Source organism: Girardinichthys multiradiatus, chromosome 20 (genome assembly GCF_021462225.1).
Source record: "Girardinichthys multiradiatus isolate DD_20200921_A chromosome 20, DD_fGirMul_XY1, whole genome shotgun sequence".
In the NCBI taxonomy this organism is placed as follows: Eukaryota; Metazoa; Chordata; class Actinopteri; order Cyprinodontiformes; family Goodeidae; genus Girardinichthys; species Girardinichthys multiradiatus.
In genome coordinates, this window is record NC_061812.1 from 45,370,730 (window position 1) to 45,390,446 (window position 19,717).

A 19,717-nucleotide genomic window follows, 5' to 3' on the forward strand; every position below is an offset into this window, starting at 1 on the left:
CCCAAGATGCCCATGGTAACTCTGGAGAAGCTGTAGAAATCCACAGCTCAGGTGGATTGGTTGATTGGATAACTAGTGGCCTTGCTCTCCACAAAGCTAGGTCTAATGAAAAAGTGGCAAGAAGAAAGGCAAAGCTGAAAGAAAGCCATAAGAAGTTCCAGTTTGTCACAAGCCATGTGGGCCCACATCAAACATTAGAAGAAGTTGTTCTGGTCAGGTAAGACCAAAACTGACCTTTCTGTCTTATATACAGTGTCCTAGAAAATTATCTTACAATAAGATTAATAAAAAAAATTATATTTTAAATAGAAATGTCAGGCTTCTGAAAAGTATGTTAATTTATATGCACTCAACACTTAGTTGGTCTTCCTTTTGCATGAATTACTGCATCAATGTTCCATGACATGGAAGAGATCAGCCTGTTGTTTTGCTGAGGTGTAATTGAAAACCAGAGTGCTTTGATAGCTGCTTTCAGGTCATCTGCATTGTTGGGTCTGGTGTCTCTCATCTTCCTCTTGGCAGTACTCCAAATATTTTCTATGGCATTCAGGTCTGGCCAGTTTGTTGCCCAGTCTAGCACAGTAACACCATTGGACCAGCTTGTGTGTGACGGAACAGTAACACGTTTCCCACCATGAAATTTGGTGGTGGCAGCATCATGTTATGCGTATATTTTTTACAATAAAGACAGGGAAGCTGATCAAAGTTAATGAGAAGATGAAGGATGAAGCTTTCATTTTCTCATCAAGAAACTACTTAAATCTGCAGGGTTGTTAGTGTACATTTAATACATTTTTCATCTAAAAGAATTGTGTAAATGCAGTTATATTTTATTCAGATATTCAGTCATTATTTAGTCAGATATTTATAAACAAATGTTAAAAATCAATTATTGGGGCCTGCCATAGCAATGCATAGGAGAGCAGTGCATTGCATTGCTCTCCTGTGCATTGCTATAGCAGGCACCTATTACTATTCACCTCTAAACTGGACTCTTTATTTATTTTTCTTCCGTCTCCGTTAATGCGGCCCGAACCGCAGCGTGCACCCCCACAATATATACATCAAAACGTCCGGCTCGGTCCCGTGAGGTGTGCTATTACCTTTATTGCCGTTTCGAGTTACCATGGCGACGTAATTTACAAAAATCCCCCCCCCCAAATCCCCATAGGAATGAATGGAGTCAGGGGCGGAAGGAATCCTCAAAATTCACTGTTTTTGAAGCTCTACTGTATCGCCATACTTTCACCTAGAAACACAGTTTGACTTTCAGTTTGTAGAAACATGCGCCGGCTCTTCAGAAGTGAAAACGGTTTGTTGATAACTGCTACGGTTTCTGTAAAATTAGACTCCAAGCGACACAAAGTTTGCGAGAAAATCACACTCTTAACAGTGGAGATGGCAGTCAATAGAGTGTAGAAAGAGGGGATTTTTTAAGGAAAAATTAGTTTTAACTGGCTCTCACGGCCACAGATTTCGTTCTACAGTCACAATTTTTGTTCAGATTGTAGGGCCGGGCCTCTGCTTTCACACAATAATTTCAAAATTGTTCTAGGTCTCATAGATTTCTGTCAAAACACTCTCGATCGCCAAGAGTCAGTAGTTTTCTGTAGGCCTTCTCCCATGTATTTTCAATGAGAGCTTGACCTGTAATCCATGAGTGACACCATTTATTTTCATAATCCTATTTTATACTATGAATGACATACAGGTCCTTCTCAAAATATTAGCATATTGTGATAAAGTTCATTATTTTCCATAATGTCATGATGAAAATTTAACATTCATATATTTTAGATTTATTGCACACTAACTGAAATATTTCAGGTCTTTTATTGTCTTAATACGGATGATTTTGGCATACAGCTCATGAAAACCCAAAATTCCTATCTCACAAAATTAGCACATCATTAAAAGGGTCTCTAAACGAGCTATGAACCTAATCATCTGAATCAACGAGTTAACTCTAAACACCTGCAAAAGATTCCTGGGGCCTTTAAAACTCCCATCCTGGTCCATCACTCAAAACCCCAATCATGGGTAAGACTGCCGACCTGACTGCTGTCCAGAAGGCCACTATTGACACCCTCAAGCAAGAGACACAGAAAGAAATTTATGTACGAATAGGCTGTTCCCAGAGTGCTGTATCAAGGCACCTCAGTGGGAAGTCTGTGGGAAGAAAAAAGTGTGGCAGAAAACGCTGCACAACGAGAAGAGGTGACCGGACCCTGAGGAAGATTTTGGAGAAGGGCCAATTCCAGACCTTGGGGGACCTGCGGAAGCAGTGGACTGAGTCTGGAGTAGAAACATCCAGAGCCACCGTGCACAGGTGTGAGCAGGAAATGGGCTACAGGTGCCACATTCCCTAGACCTGGGCTACAGAGAAGCAGCACTGGACTGTTGCTCAGTGGTCCAAAGTACTTTTTTCGGATGAAAGCAAATTCTGCATGTCATTCGGAAATCAAGGTGCCAGAGTCTGGAGGAAGACTGGGGAGAAGGAAATGCCAAAATGCCAGAAGTCCAGTGTCAAGTACCCGCAGTCAGTGATGATCTGCTGCTGGTGTTGGTCCACTGTGTTTTATCAAGGGCAGGGTCAATGCAGCTAGCTATCAGGAGATTTTGGAGCACTTCATGCTTCCATCTGCTGAAATGCTTTATGGAGATGAAGATTTCATTTTTCAGCACGACCTGGCACCTGCTCACAGTGCCAAAACCACTGGTAAATGGTTTACTGACCATGGTATCACTGTGCTCAATTGGCCTGCCAACTCTCCTGACCTGAACCCCATAGAGAATCTGTGGGATATTGTGAAGAGAACGTTGAGAGACTCAAGACCCAACACTCTGGATGAGCTAAAGGCCGCTATCGAAGCATCCTGGGCCTCCATAAGACCTCAGCAGTGCCACAGGCTGATTGCCTCCATGCCACGCCGCATTGAAGCAGTCATTTCTGCAAAAGGATTCCCGACCAAGTATTGAGTGCATAACTGTACATGATTATTTGAAGGTTGACGTTTTTTGTATTAAAAACACTTTTCTTTTATTGGTCGGATGAAATATGCTAATGTTGTGAGATAGTACTTTTGGGTTTTCATGAGCTGTATGCCACAATCATCCGTATTAAGACAATAACAGACCTGAAATATTTCAGTTAGTGTGCAATGAATCTAAAATATATGAATGTTAAATTTTCATCATGACATTATGGAAAATAATGAACTTTATCAGAATATGCTAATATTTTGAGAAGGACCTGTCTATCAGGGAAGACACAGGTGTATGGCATGCCACAGATTGCACTGCACAGCAGCAGCCACCAGGTGCATCTAATCTGCTGATTGCAGCCAGGGAGACAGGGTAGAGCAGACGTGCCAGAATCATAACACCCCATGCTGCCTAATAATTTTACCAATTGGAAGCATATATATATAGTAAAGAGAAGTGGCCCACGCACTGAACCCTCCGCAATTAACCCTGGAGTTTAAGATGATTTATTATTTACATGAACAAACTGGAATCTTATCGACAAATAAGACTTAAACCAGCCTAGTGCTGTTCCCCTGATCCCTACAGCATATTCCAGCCTTTCTAAGAGAATATTGTGATCGACTGTATCAAATGCAGCACTGAGATCTAACAGGACAAGTACAGACACAAGTCTATCATCTGAAGCCAGGAGAATATCATTAATGACTTTCACCAGAGCTGTTTTAATGCTATGATGAGCTCTGAAACCTGAGTGAAACTCTTCAAACAGATCATTACTGTGTAAATGCTCTTTTCTTAAGAATTTTAGATAAGAAAATAGATTTTAAATATCTGTAATTTAGTAAGTCATCCTGATGAAGCAAAGGTTTCTTTAGTAAAGGTTTAATTACAGCTACCTTAAAAGCCTGTGGTACATATCCATTTACTAAGGATAGATTAATCATATATAAAATGGGGCTGGCAATGAAAAGAAACACTTCCTTAAATAAATTGGTTGGGGTTCGGTCTAACATACAAGTTAAAGGTTTAGATGAAGCTAATATTTTTGATAACTCAGGAAGCTCCACTGGAACAAAACAGTCCAAACACAGATCAAGTTCTACAGTTACTTCCAATGCTGCCTCACTTACTAAGGATGAAGTAATCATGTTCACCAATGATTGCCAATGATTTTATTTTCTATAGAATCAATTTTATTCTAAAAGAATACAATCAATTCATCACTGCTGAGAGCTGGGGGAATGGATGGCTCAACAGAGCTATGACTCTGTGTAAGTTTAGCAACTGTACTAAACAGAAAACTAGTATTGTTATTATTCTCTTCTATTAATGATGATAAATAATTATTCAACAGTAGACTGTTTTTCCAGATTAAGTAGGATTCCTCTAGGTGTTTGGGCATAATTTTCTCTCCAATTTTCTATAATTGTGCTTTAAAGTACGCAGCTCTGAATTAAAACAGGGAGCCAGCCTCCTATCAATATCAGGGGGATTACATTGTCTAATGCACTACGCAATGAGGAAGTGACACTATGAACAACAGAAACAATTTGCGAATGGGGAAGAAACAAAATTATTGCCCTCCAGTGTGTTGTCTGTGATAATAGGAAAATTAAAAATGAAACAGATTCTTTAAAGGTTGTTACAGCATTGTCTGATAATGATCTACTGATAATGACATTTTCTTTCAGGTGTGGAGTACTTAGTTAAACTAAATTCAACGGTTATTAACAGACAGGACTGGGTTATGAGGAAATATTGTTATTTCTTCACATTCAAGTTGTAGCTATTAATTGGTCTGGGACTGAACAATAAATCAGACTGAAAGATGGTTGCTACTCCTCTTCCTCGCCCAGTATTTCAAGGTATATGAAAATGTAAATAATTAGAAGGAGTTGACTCATTTGTTGTATCATAATCCTCTTTCTACAGCCAGGTAGTACCGGCCCAATGTCTAATGTTAAGTGATTCAGTTTTTATCTGGGGCAGACAAAATCCTCATTACAACTTCCCTGAAGAAAATATCATAGCAAATGCATGAAAAAACATTTTTTATACAAAATTTGTGGTTTATCTTAAAAAATGAACCACCAAATTGACGTACTAATGTATTAGTAATAAAAACCAAATGTGACTGTAACAAAAACACTTCAAATACCCTTGGCATCTTATTAACTTATCTTAGGAGCTATTTTAAGTAATCTCATCAGAAAAGTAGTTATTTCCACACCTGACACTATAAAGCCCTCATGTTTAATAAAAATGACTGAATGTTTTTAGACATCAAATGAGCTGAGGCATTGTTAGTGCCTTCTTTATACTTCAGGAGACCGACTTGTGTGCAGATGACATCCTTTCTTCTCACATTTGCACTTGCCTTTTCATTTCTATCTCGGTTGTGGTGTTATTTGGAAATATTCAAATGGTGTGCCCTTTTATTTCTTTGTTTTTCTATTTTTGTTTCTTTAAAGCTTTATTTTCTGAATTGAAGGATGGCTCCATTTTGTTTAGTTTAATATAAACATCCAGTAAGGGATGCATTAATCACCAAGCTAAAAAATGCAGAAGAAAAAAAAAACATTAAGTGCAAAATGAAAACTTGTGATCTCATTTGAATCTAATTAACCAGATATGAAATTTCACATGTAAGATATGTGAAACGCATGGATAATATGTTTTACGTGTGGGCAGCATGTGGACTTCGAATATGTTGATGGTATAATATGTGAATCACATGAGAACTGTCATGTGCAAATGATAAATACTGTAGATAGACTGAATTAATATAGTACATAGTCATACTGTAGACTCAAACAATTTTTACACTTCTAAAAAGATATGGTCTATATATAGATATATAGATATATATCTATATATAAAAAAAAAATATATATATATATATATATATATATATATATATATATATATATATACAGTACAAACCAAAAGTTTGGACACACCTTCTCATTCAAAGAGTTTTATTTATTTTCATGACTATGAATATTGTAGCTTCACACTGAAGGCATCAAAACTATGAATTAACACATGTGGAATCATATACTGAACAAAAAAGTGTGAAACAATTGAAAATATGTCTTATATTCTAGGTTCTTCAAAGTAGCCACTTTTTGCTTTGATTACTGCTCCCCACACTCTTGGCATTCTGTTGATAAGCTTCAAGAGGTAGTCACCTGAAATGGTTTTCACTTCACAGGTGTGCCCTGTCAGGTTTAATAAGTAGGATTTCAAGCCTTATAAATGGGGTTAGGACCATCAGTTGTGTTGTGCAGGAGGTGGATACAGTACACAGCTGATAGTCCTACTGAATAGACTGTTAGAATTTGTATTATGGCAAGAAAAAAGCAGCTAAGTAAAGAAAAACAAGTGACATTATTCATTGCAGTCTGGCCCTGTTCTATTTTGTTGATGATCCAAACCACACAGTGATGGACAAACACAAGACAGACAATAATGACAGTGTAGAAGATGTCCAGCAGCTCCTGTGGCAGGCTATGCTCCTTAGGTTGCCGCAAGAAGTACAGTCTTCCATTTTACCTCCCGCTTGTTCTCTGCTTTCTCTGAGCACTGAAGCTCTCTTGTGGGCAGGGCCACTTCCAGTGATCACTCATATCTCAAGCTTGTCAAGTTATTGTTTGGCTGGTTATTTAGGAAGCAGTGGTTTATGATTCCACTCTTTGGAGGTCTGTTACAGAAAGGGTAATTTACCTGTTGACATACAGTACTTACCTATGTATAATTCCTAGTGACTGTCTGTGCCCTTGACTATGACCCCAGTAATATCTAGGGTGACCAGATGTCTTGATTTGTGCGGTACATTTTTACCCCTGTCCTGGTGTCCCTCAAACAGAAACAGTGTTCGGCATTTGACTGGGTCAAATTCTAATAAGTCAAAGAACTATCTGACTGGAGCTTTTCTGAAATGTAAAAAAAGCAGAGCTGCAGTCATCGTCACAGAGTCATCACCTGTCAATTAAAATATGCAGCAGTGTCCCACATCATGACCAACCTGCACTACACAATGCTAGTAAAATAAAACAGAACAAGAAAAGGATTTTTTTTTTGGATTGCTTACATCAATAGGCTATACAGTATATAATGGAAAATGTGTAACAGAAAAGAAAATGCAGCTACAACAAAGATGGGGAAATGGTCTATGACTGGGTGAGGCCAGTGAAAGATGATCTCTGAGAGATTTTTATGAAGTTTGCCAACGTTATTTTTCAATTTCACACGGAGAGGAGCACGATGTGAAGTGACACTGTAAAAGTGAGTCGCACAAGAAAGGCACAGCTGAAAAAACCGACTGCTGATCTATGGACTCCTTTTTACTCAACTCAGAGATGACTGCCAGACAGACAAAGTGACAGCAGCTGAGATTAGCAGTGTTAAACTTTAAACGTTTGTAAAGTTGTTTTCAAACTAACAGGCAAAGCACAGATTGATGAATGTAATGTGAGAACTGTGTTAAATATAAATTTATGACGTTATCATAGTACATTTATGAATGAGTGTGTGCGTGGTTGTTTGTGTGTTGCCCTGCGATGGACTGGCGACCTGTCCAGGGTGTACCCTGCCTCTCGCCCATAGACTGCTGGAGATAGGCACCAGCTCCTCCGTAACCCACTATGGAATAAGTGGTAGAAAATGACTGACCGTTATCGTAGTGTTGGCAATGTGTTCCACAATGTCCTTCATAAGCATTTTTGTTGTCCCACATTTGGTCTCTTGATATCTGGTCAACCTGGTCTCATCTCAAGAACTGCTCTTACTAGAAAATATTTTTGGAGCAAGCATGGATAAATAAACAACACTTACAGCGCCTTGAGTGCCTTGTTGCTGAAAAGCGCTATAAAAATAAACCTGACTTGACTTGACCTGACTTACCTGTTACTTGGCTATCCTCCCTCCAGCTGCCTGAAAAGATACCCGGAACTCCATTCTGTGCTGATGTCCTGTTTTGTTTACATCCCTGCCATTTCTCCAACCTCCAAAATGTATTCCCTGCATTAAATTTACCTTCAAGTTCTAATCCTCATCTGTCACAGATTCCATTACCAGGCTAAACTGCCTGAAATTAACCCCTTAAAATGCCATCTGTTTTATGCTCACGATCAATTTTAAAACATGACAATAGCAACATCAATAATAAAATCTACAAAATTAAGACTGCGAAATTTGATTAATGACTGTTATGCCCAAGTATCCCCAATGTTGCTAATTTGCATCATACCATAAATGTATAACAATCTCTACTAAGGGGTTAAAATGTTTTTTTACACATATGACCCACATGTGTTTAACCACATATAGTATTTAGATCGTGTTATCACATCTTTTAGTACATGGTGTCACATGTGTGTTTAATATGTGGAAATTAGGTCATCTAATGTCACGGTTCTGTCACGGTTTACTTGGAATTGGACCCCACAATGCAGACGAGCGTGATGGTAAGTGAAAATAATTTAATAATGAAAACTCACTCACTACAGGAGGCAGGAACGAAACAAACGGGCAGGCAAGACAGGCATGGCATGAGAGCTAGACATGAGCATGAGAGTGAAAGATGTTTCCGCGAAGACTAACAGAACAGGTGCGAATATATGGCGTGAAAACCAGGTGGAGTAAGGAGACAGATTAACTTGAAGCAGGTGAACTGAATAAACTTAATTAACAGAACAAAACGTCACTGGAGCAAAACAGAGTCTTGAACACAAACTAGAAAAACATGAAGCAAGAGCATAACCAGATTCGAAAACCAAACTTGACAAAACATGAACAAGACGACAAAACAAAAGCATGACCAGGAAAATAAACAGAAACATGATTCAAAACTTGAACAGTGAAAAACATAAGGAAAAACCCCGAAACCAAAAACCAAACAACCCTACATCATGACAATCTAATATGACAATGGCCTGTGGTAAAACAAATGGAAAACCACATGTGGATTCCGGCGGGCAACCAGGCCTGCACCAAAGACGTGGAGGCCGACTGAGCAGAGTAGAGGACTTCCCAGACACTCTGTGGAACGTCAGAGGCGTGGAGCCTGGCGAACCCTCAGAGGCTGAAGCAGAGCCTGGCGAACCCTCAGAGGCTGAAGCAGAGCCTGGCGAACCCTCAGAGGCTGAAGTAGAGCCTGGCAAACCCTCAGAGGCTGAAGCAGAGCCTGGCGAACCCTCAGCTCTGGGTTCAAAAGCCAGAACGAGGACAAAACGTTCCTTAAACTCCTGCAGACTAGGAACAGGAGCTGAGGCGTCAACCGGACCCTCAGTGATGTGTGCAAGAGCTGAGGCGTTGACCAGACCCTCAGTGACGTGTGCAAGAGCTGAGGCGTCGGCGAGACCCTCAGTGACGTGAACAGGAGCTGAGGCGTCGACGGGATCCTCCGTGACGTGAGCAGGAGCTGAGGCGTCGGCCGGACCCTCAGTGACGTGAGCAGGAGCTGAGGCGTCGGCCGGACCCTCAGTGGCGTGAGCAGAGGCGTCGCCGGGGCCCCCGATGACTTGAGCCGGGGCGTCCCTCTTACGACGTCTTCTGCGCCATTTGGAGGGGGTTGAGGCTGATTTAGTGTCAGGCTGTGATATGTCAGGCTGTGGTGTGTCAGGCTGTGGTGTGTCAGGCTGTGGACCTGACGTGGGCTGCTCTGCAGCAGCAGCTCCCTGGAGTCCTGACGTGGGCTGCTCTGCAGCAGCAGCAGCTCCCTGGATTCCTGACGTGGGCTGCTCTGCAGCAGCAGCAGCTCCCTGGATTCCTGACGTGGGCTGCTCTGCAGCAGCAGCAGCTCCCTGGAGACTTGACGTGGGCTGCTCTGCAGCAGCTCCCTGGAGACTTGACGTGGGCTGCTCTGCAGCAGCTTCCTGGAGACTTGACGTGGGCTGCTCTGCAGCAGCTTCCTGGAGACTTGACATGGGCTGCTCTGCAGCAGCTTCCTGGAGACTTGACGTGGGCTGCTCTGCAGCAGCTTCCTGGAGGCTTGACATGGGCGATGGAGGATGGCAGTAAAACAGCCTTACTGCCGCTTCATACTCTATCTCGATCTGCCTTATCCTCTCCGTCAGCTCAGGAGAGGAATACAGGAGACCAGTCGTCCTGAGGATCTTTATTTGGCTTGCAGTGAACCTCAAGCGCTGCTCCAGCTCAGCAGGTGTTGCCCCAGAACTCTGGGCTGGAGCGAGCGCAAACGGCATGGGCGGAGGTGCAGCGAGCCTGGCAGTCAGTGCTGTGGCAGACGAAGATGCGGGCTTACTTGCTGCAGCCCTCACGTCAGCTGGCAGGGAAACCACCTCCTCGCCAGGCGACCGGCTGGGAATCCCTGCATGACAGTGATTCTTGCGGCGGGAGGAAGATGATGGCTTTGTTGCCGGTACGGAAGCAGGTGGGGAACGTCGGAGCTGAGGCGGAGGGACAGAACAGCCCTCCCGAACTCCCTGGCGCTGAGCCGCCTCACGCTCCATCTGTTCCAGCAGCAGAGGAGACGGCAGAACCTCCAAATCAGTCGGCAGAAGTCTCATCGCCTCCTTCATCTGCTGCTTAACCCAGCGATCCCTGGCGCTCTCCTGCCTACTGTCCGCGAGGTCCATGTTTGGCGGAAACATACTGTCACGGTTCTGTCACTGTTTACTTGGAATTGGACCCCACAATGCAGACGAGCAGGCAGCGTGATGGTAAGTGAAAAATATTTAATAACGAAAACTCACTCACTACAGGAGGCAGGAACAAAACAAATGGGCAGGCAAGACAGGCATGGCATGATCAAAAAATAAGACTTGAGCATGAGAGCTAGACATGAGCATGAGAGTGAAAGATGTTTCCACGAAGACTAACAGAACAGGTGTGAATATATGGCGTGAAAACCAGGTGGAGTAAGGAGACAGATTAACTTGAAGCAGGTGAACTGAATAAACTTAATTAACAGAACAAAACGTCACTGGAGCAAAACAGAGACTTGTGAACACAAACTAGAAAAACATGAAGCAAAAGCATAACCATATCCGAAAACCAAACTTGACAAAACATGAACAAGACAACAAAACAAATGCATGACCAGGAAAATAAACAGAAATATGATTCAAAACTTGAACAGTGAAAAACATAAGGAAAAACCCCGAAACCAAAAACCAAACAACCCTACATCATGACAATCTAATATGACAATGGCCTGTGGTAAAACAAATGGAAAACCACATGTGGATTCCCATGTGGAAGTTAGATGAGAAACACATGAAACTCAATAAGTACACTCTCAGTTCTGCACAAACAGAATTACTACTACTGAATTTCCACCACTGAGGGACACTAAAGAATATATGTCTATTATATTTCTAACTGGGGCAAAGCATGTGCTTTCTCACATGTGGAAAGTAGATCATGTTTTAATATATCTTAAGACATGTGATATCCCATGTGTCTTACATTTGTAAATTAGATCCTGTTGTGACGTGATTTTGCACATGTAATTTCTTTTAGTACATGTGAAAGGTAGATAATGTTGTAACGTGTTTTACCACATGTAGAAATTAGATCATGTAATGTTTCATCACATGAGAAAATCTGTTAATCTAGTAACATGATAAACTATATTCACATGAATTACACATGTAAAAACAAAGTGTTTTATAACATGTGGTCAGATGTGGAAATTAGATGTGTCAAAACCTCTGAAACTCATTTCAATCCTGTAAAGACTCACAATAAGAACACAAAATGGCGATTAGTGTAGTTAAATAGCAGATGTTTATATCTTTGGCGCTAGGACCCCGGAGGAAGACATAAATGCTATGATTGACATGAGCTTGAATGAGCGATTTAGGATTAGAGATGTCTTCCCCCACGGGATCCGATACTGGTGATGGTGTGGAGGCCTGAGGAGATAAGGGAGTTGGAAGGAACTAGGAAGCCAGATGGTGGCGATGGAAGGGTGGAGGGTTGAAGGGCAGAAGAGCAAGGAGATCCATGTTTGGAGGTCCCTAAAAATGAAGCCTTAAAGGGTGATTGGCTGAGGAGGAATGCAGACTTGGTGCTGACTGGTTGGAGCGGAGATGCATGATGGAGTCATAGGACAGAGCCGGTGGTGGAGGTGAGTCTTCCAGATTTAATTTTCGTCAAAACTCCATGCTATAAAACACATGTTGTAAAACAAACGGGAATTTCCCCACATGCAAAACATGTTTTCGCAATACACATTCCCATTATCATTTTTAATTTATTATTTTAATTCTTTCTTTTTGCTGTAATCACGTAGAAAAACGTGATCTACATGTAAACTACAAAAAGCAGAAAAACGTTATGTCTTTTTTTCTCTAAGGAATTCTGCATTAATGGATATGTTGTTAAAATCGAATGTGGGGTACATAACAATGTGTGCAGTGTAAATTCCTAAGACACATTCAATATAGGAGAATATATATTTTTAAAGTTCCATTTGACCAGATTGTAGAATTGTCATAACATTAACTGGATATTAGGGGATATATTTATATATATATATATATATATATATATATATATATATATATATAACTTAAGTTAACTGTATTTTACTGTGTTTTTATGAACTCAAATCTAACAATCTGTAATTCCTTTCTTTTTTCACAGAGACAATTAGAGCACTGTTTAAGTGTGTTTTTCTCCGGTTGCTGTTTTAGCACGAGGTGATTGTTAAATATTTGAATGTGCACTCTGCAGGATTTGCTGCAGAGTTGTTGATTGTGTCCCAAACCACAGCGTGTGTTAGCTGTGTGGAAGAAGGGTGATTGTCTGGAGGAAAATGTTGTGGAGAAAGCCACATGTGCCACTGAAGACATGTTCTCTCAGTCAGTGCTTGTAACTTTGGAGGCTTGTCACCTCCCTTCTCCTCCACACTGTCACCTGAACTGTCAAATAAAGCACGTCTATCAAAACAACCTTTTCAAAAAGCTAATTTTCTCTGAGTGCTCGGAACGCTCCTGGGGCTACATTTTTGTGTTTCTGCTTGGGCTTTTCTTATATAGAGTATATTTTTAACACTTTGAGGGATAGAAAATACATTAAGGTATGTTTATCCAATAATGTACTATAGATGCAGAATAGATTAAGCTGCTGATGTAGATTTCACCTTATTGGTATATTGACCATGTTCAACATTTTTATTTTCATTTTATTTTTGCCCTAACAATAAAAATAAACATACAATAAATATACATTGTAAATTCAAAGAAGGCTTTCAAAAATGGAAGTGTTAATCATTTATTTTTATAAATCAACAAAATGCAGTAATTAAACAAAACAGAAATCTAAATCAAATCAATATTTGGTGTGACCAGCCTTTGCCTTCAAAACAGCATCAATTATTCTAGGTACACTTGCACACAGTTTTTGAAGGAACTCGGCTAGTAGGTTGTTACAAACATCTTGGAGAACTAACCACAGATCCTCTATGGATGTAGGCTTCTCACAACCTTCTGTCTCTTCATGTAATCCCAGACACACTCCATGATGTTGAGATTAGGTCTCTGTGGGGGATAGTTGAAGATAGTTCTTAATGACTTTGGTTATATGTTTGGATTCGCTCACTTAGGATTTTGTAAACTGATGAAGATAAGCAATCATCAATTATATATCTGATGAAAGCATTCTTTGTTTAAAGCATTTTGTCACACCTGCCTAAAACGTTTAGACAGTACTGCCTGCCTGTCTGCCTGTCTGCCTGCCTGCCTGTGCCTGCCTGCCTGCGGTTAAAATCCTTCAAATTAAATTGGCTTCTTGCTGCTTTTCACCTGTTCATCTCCTGCTGCCCAACAACTTTTGTCATATTGCACCAGGGTGCTGGTCATAGGGTAAAGGCATGGAGAGTATTTGGTTTTTTCCACACATTAGTTCCTTTAGCATCAAATGAACATAGTATATAACCCACAAACTATCTAAATATTGTTAATAAACCTACCCATCCCTTCCTCTGATGTCTACTTATAGCAGAATAATGCACATTGTAAGAAAGCTCAAAGCATCTCAAAGTGACTTCTTAAACACAACAGTGAGCTCACTGTAGTCTAATGACCTCCACAGTTACTACATTCCAATGCAGCAGAGCACCTTTAAGATGTGGTGGAGCTGGAGATTCACATTATGGATGTGCAGCCGACAAGTCTGCAGGAAGTAAGTGTGTCCAACAACCTCTCAAACCTATGGTGGGCCACAAAAAAGTAAGGAAGGTCTGAAGGCAAAATTAGGTCCAACCCAGTTCTAGCAAGGTGTACCTAATTAAGTGACTGGTGAATGTATTTCATATGTGGAATAATTCCTATTAATTTAAGATTGTTATAAACATCTAGTGAGGATTATCTGATACTGACAAACCTGCCTAAACATGACAAAAACAAAGCCTCTAAAAATACATTTTAAGCATCTGATTTAACCATCAGTCATGGCTGATGGTTAAATCTCTTACTAAATACAAAGGTATTTAGTAAGAGACATGTTACCTTTATGTGCATTGGTGTTTCTTTTCAATGAAATTTGCCTTTGGAATTTTACGCATTAAACGTGGCCATAAAAGTCACATAAAAGACCAATGGGAGCTTCTGGAGAAAGCTAAAAACCCTCTGAGGATTTAGTGCTGTGCATTTAGAGAAAATATGGAGCCATAAATGCCTGTCAGACTGATTATAAACCACCATGGCTCCAAAGATCATGACTGTTAGCATTAAAATAAAGTTTTACTATTCAAAGGTTAAACTGGAACATGAATGGCAAAGTCACAAATGTCACAAGGCAAATATCTACACATGCGGTAAAAATACAAATTTCAGGTTGTGCTGGACTTTAACATAACAGTCTTTCCTGGAAAAAAAACTTCCCGTGTAGAAGAATAATCTCTTGTGGTACTGCTCTTGCCCAGAGATGCATACATTTTTGATTTAGAAGTTATTGAGCTAGAATTTCTATATTATTGAGCACTTTAAGGCAGAGTAACATTTCTTTACTCTCTACACCTACTTTCCTTCCTGAACATAAATTTCTATATTATGAACTTAAGCAGAGAACAAATTGATTTAGATGTGGCAAGTGTACAAGTCAATTCCATTTGCTCTTCAAAAATAATAATCTATAGCAGACTTTAGGTCTTAGTTTAAAGACAGTTTGTACTTAAACTGCTTCTGGGGAACATCCACTGCATTTGTTTACTGGACTATGATTAAAGTCACTTATCTTCAGCAGAATCTTTTGTCTTCACTATGACATTTCTAGAAGTTTTTCTATAAGTTTTCTCCACAGGTATAGCTGAGAAGCAAGAAAACACAATTTTCACAAAAACATTAGGGATATTTGGCTTTCGGATGAAATTGGTGTAAAACTTAAAATGTTCATGCTACAGTGCTATAATATCATGAAAGTAGGGCATTTAACTAGAAGCATGCAATGGTGATTTCTACATCTCAAACAATGTGTTGAAACAAGAGCCAGCAACAGTGGGTATACCACAACAAAACATGTCAAGGTCTCAATAACATCAATTCAATTCAATTCAAAAATACTTTATTAATCCCAAAGGGAAATTAAATGTTGTTGTAGCTCATATTATGAAGGTTTCTTCAAAGAGCCATTGTAGATGCTGATGGCTGTGGGCAGGAAGGATCTCCTGTAGCGCTTTGTCTTACAGCAGATCTGAAGAAGCCTCTGACTGAAGACACTCTGTTGTTGTAGGATAGTCTCATGAAGATGATGCTCAGGGTTCTCCATAATGTTCTTCATTTTATGAAGAATCAGTCTTTCCACAATGATCTCCAGAGGTTCCAGAGGAGTCCCCAGAACAGAGCCAGCCTTCTTTATCAGCTTGTTGAGCTTTTTTAAGTCCCTGGCTCTGATGCTTCTTCCCCAGCAGATGATGGCAGAAGAGATCACACTTTCCATAACAGACTTATAGAAGATATGCAGCATCTTGCTGCAAACACCAAAAGACCTAAGCTTCCTCAAGAAGTACAGCCTGCTCTGTCCCTTCTTGTAGATGGCTTCACAGTTACATCTCCACTCTATTGTCCAGGTGAACACTGAGGTATTTATACTCCTCCATCACCTCCACTTCTTCTCCCACGATAGAAATAGCAAGAAACATGTCATGTACCTGTAGCATATCTGTAAAGATAACAGTATACTACATTTTAAATCAATGTAAATGGATGGTGACCAATAAGGTCAATGGGCTAGTTTTTCTCAGAAGATAGATACGACTCATGAAGGAGCAGACAAACTAGAAGGTTGCAGTTGCAAGTGCCTTGTATTTAAAATGAGAAAAATCATATACATATTTACAACATCAATGAAACATCCAAATGGCCATATAAAATGCGCAAAAGAAAACAAAATTAATCAATCAACCCCACAGTTCCTTAATTGATAGACCCACACTCTTCATTTCATCCACCCCAAGCTGGGGTTGGTTAGAGGTCCCACAAAAGTTAATTATACAGGGCTTGGTGCCGTGCAGGTCATGGACTTACATAAGTCAGATCAGAGTGGGGACAAATTGTTCGCTGGCTGCAAGGAGCCTCCTACCAGCCTGGCAGGAGAATCAGAAGTCTTCATGCACCAAAAGTACAATCGTTCTTAGGCTCAAGGCCTGGATCTTCAGCTCGCCATCAAAACCTGGCCTAAATAATAAAATAAGACAATTTTTCCAATATACATATATTTTATATAGAAAATCAAAATATTCCAGTGTACACACAAATTCAATAAATTGCACTCTTTGGGCTGCACGGTGGCGCAGTTGGTAGCACTGTTGCCTTGCAGCAAGAAGGTCCTGGGTTCAATTCCCAGCCGGGGGTCTTTCTGCATGGAGTTTGCATGTTCTCCTCGTGCATGCGTGGGTTCTCACCGGGTACTCTGGCTTCCTCCCACAGTCCAAAGACATGCCTGTTAGGTTAATTGGTAACTCTAAATTGCCCTTAGGTGTATGAATGAGTGTGTGCATGGTTGTTTGTGTGTTGCCCTGTGATGGACTGGTGACCTGTCCAGGGTGTACCCCGCCTCTCGCCCATAGACTGCTGGAGATCGGCACCAACCAGCTCCCCCGCCACCCACTATGGAATAAGCGGTAGAAAATGACTGACTGACTGCACTCTTTGCACTATAAATGATTTCAATCATTTTCAGTCAATATGCATATTCAATAAATATAAAGTTCAATATAAATTACATTCATGAAGAAAAATCCAATAAATATGTACCATATAAATTAGTTGACATGAAATGTAAAAAAACTAAACAAGTGCTCAATAACTATTTAAAGGACTTTATTGTCCACCAAATGGGTTATTCAAACTAGTATGGGCATCTGAATTTACATAGTCAGTAGTTTAGCAGCTACATCAACAAACAGTGACATCAATGAGCTAACGCTAAGTCACACACAGAAACACTCACCAATTCCTCAGTTTATATCTCACACAACCGGGTTTTTCTCATCTCATCTCCTCTCCTCTTGGCTCACAGTAGTTGGCTCCTACAGCTCTGCTCCTCCCAACGCGTCCCAATCTTTGATACTTCCCCGCTCCAGCTAATATACCTAGCAGATAGGCTGCGGTGGTACATGTGACCCCGATACTCGACAGCGATTGGCAATGTAGTCGTCTCGCGAGAATTGCTGACATTATATTAAAACTATCGCGAGATTTGAGAGTTAAAGGGTCTAAAGAGTGAAAAATCGGAGAATGAGGAAATGGAAGTTAAAATTTACACCCGGGTTACATACCCCTTGAGCATAAATCACAGCTTGACAAGAACGTCTCATGCTGTTCACAAGTTGACTTATTGTCTGCTGAGGCATGTAATTCTACTCTTCTTGAAGGGTGGTCCTCAGGTCATTGAGTTACGAGCCTCTAGACGACGATTGAGCTGATCCCATAAGTTTTCTATGGGATTCAGGACTAGAGAAAGTGCAGTTCATCCAGCAGCCGTTCCCTAACGATCAGACCTTGATGAGTTGGAGCATTGTCCTCCATGAAGATGAAGTTAGGTCATGCAAGATGATGATGCCTGTGCCTGGTGGTGTGGTCAGGTCCCTTGCAGGTCGTCTAGTACACCTCACCTCTGTAGCCACTTCCATCTGAGAACATCCTGTTTGAAGCCTCGCAATGGCGAGGTTCTGTTGATCAGTTGTTAGGTGTCATATTGGTCTCAGGATGTCAAAATGTGAACAGCATAATGAGGAGGACTGTTTAATTACCAATTCTGATTGAACCAGGACATTTATTGGTTGATTCATGGACCAAACACTTCTGGTAAACTTTGCCATTGAGCTCCTTGTTAGAGAACAGCCAGATGTGCAAAAAGAACTAAAACATTCAACATCTGGACATGTTCATTCAAAGGTTTAGATAAGGTTACATTACGTTCACCTGTAAAGGTTATATGTATTTTAGGGTCATCCTAAAATTTCACCCAAAAACAAAATATCCCTAATGCTTTGTGAGTTGTGTATATGACTTGCCTGGTTCCCTGTTTTTTTAATTTTTGTGTATTCATATTTTCCATCTTATAGTTGTTTGTTCATTTTACTTATCGTCTTATTGCAGTCTTACCCATGGGCCATTCTTCTAAGACCAACCTCATGGAGATGCTGAAAAAATGTGAGATTTTTAAGAGTATAGAGAGAGAGAAAAAAGGAAAATACAGCACAAAACAAATCTCCACTTGTTTCTGTTTACCTAACATAATTTACACTGCAGCACAGCTAGAAATCAGAGGAAGTTAGAAAAGTAGTAGTTTCAAAAATATTGTAGTGTTAATGAGCTGTTCCTAATTTTTTGTCTTTTAGTAACCATCTGGGCAGATGGTTGTTTCTTGGTGTTGACCTTGATTTACTGTTGTTATACAAAAGGAAATTTGCCCAAATTCCCTCTTGATTTCTGTTTAGACTTATAGTTTAACTTCTGAAATTAAGTACAGCTTTGAGATAAAAAGGTTTTATCTGTCAAAACAAATGAAAATACAATCCACATAATATGTAACATGTGACAAGTGCTATTATACAGTGCTGCTTATAAGTCACCTTCTTTGCAATTCTTGATGCTTGAACTCAAATATAAGTGCACTCTTAAAGACTACAAATGGCTTTTGAACATTGACATATTTAGTTGAAAAAGTGCATTGTTTTATTTGTGTACATGTTATCTACAATGTGTCGTATCCACAGGCCTGTGTGTGCCTGTGCCTCCCCTACTCTAATTGGAGGGCATAACTAACATGTGTCTCTTCCCAGCTGGAGCTCATCAAGGTCCCATCAGGAAGAGTATATAGAGGAGTGCATTCCCTAAGGCAGATGCCAGATAGTTCTTACTCCTCGAGTGGTAATCAGGTCTCTCTAGTTTTTGCTTTCATGTTTCTTGGTTCCAAGACTTACTTCCTTTGTTGTCTCTCCTCCAGAGGAACTTGTTTCCCAGACTCCAATTCTTTCCAGGATCTTAGTCCACAGACTCTTCATCCTCAGATGCTCACCTCGGGTCTCCCTCTGGTATCCTCCTCATTGCTCCTACAACAAGCTTTCTGGATTCGCTGGCTGGACCCTTTCACTTCCCCTTTCTCTCACTCACCTGTCCACCCTCTGACACTCCACTGCAATCTCCAACTCTCCCTGGTAGAAGGAACAAGAGGGATACCAATCTGCACTGCATACCACAAACTGCCAACCTCAGCCCCTGGGGATATACTTACCTGCTCCTTGGAAACTTCA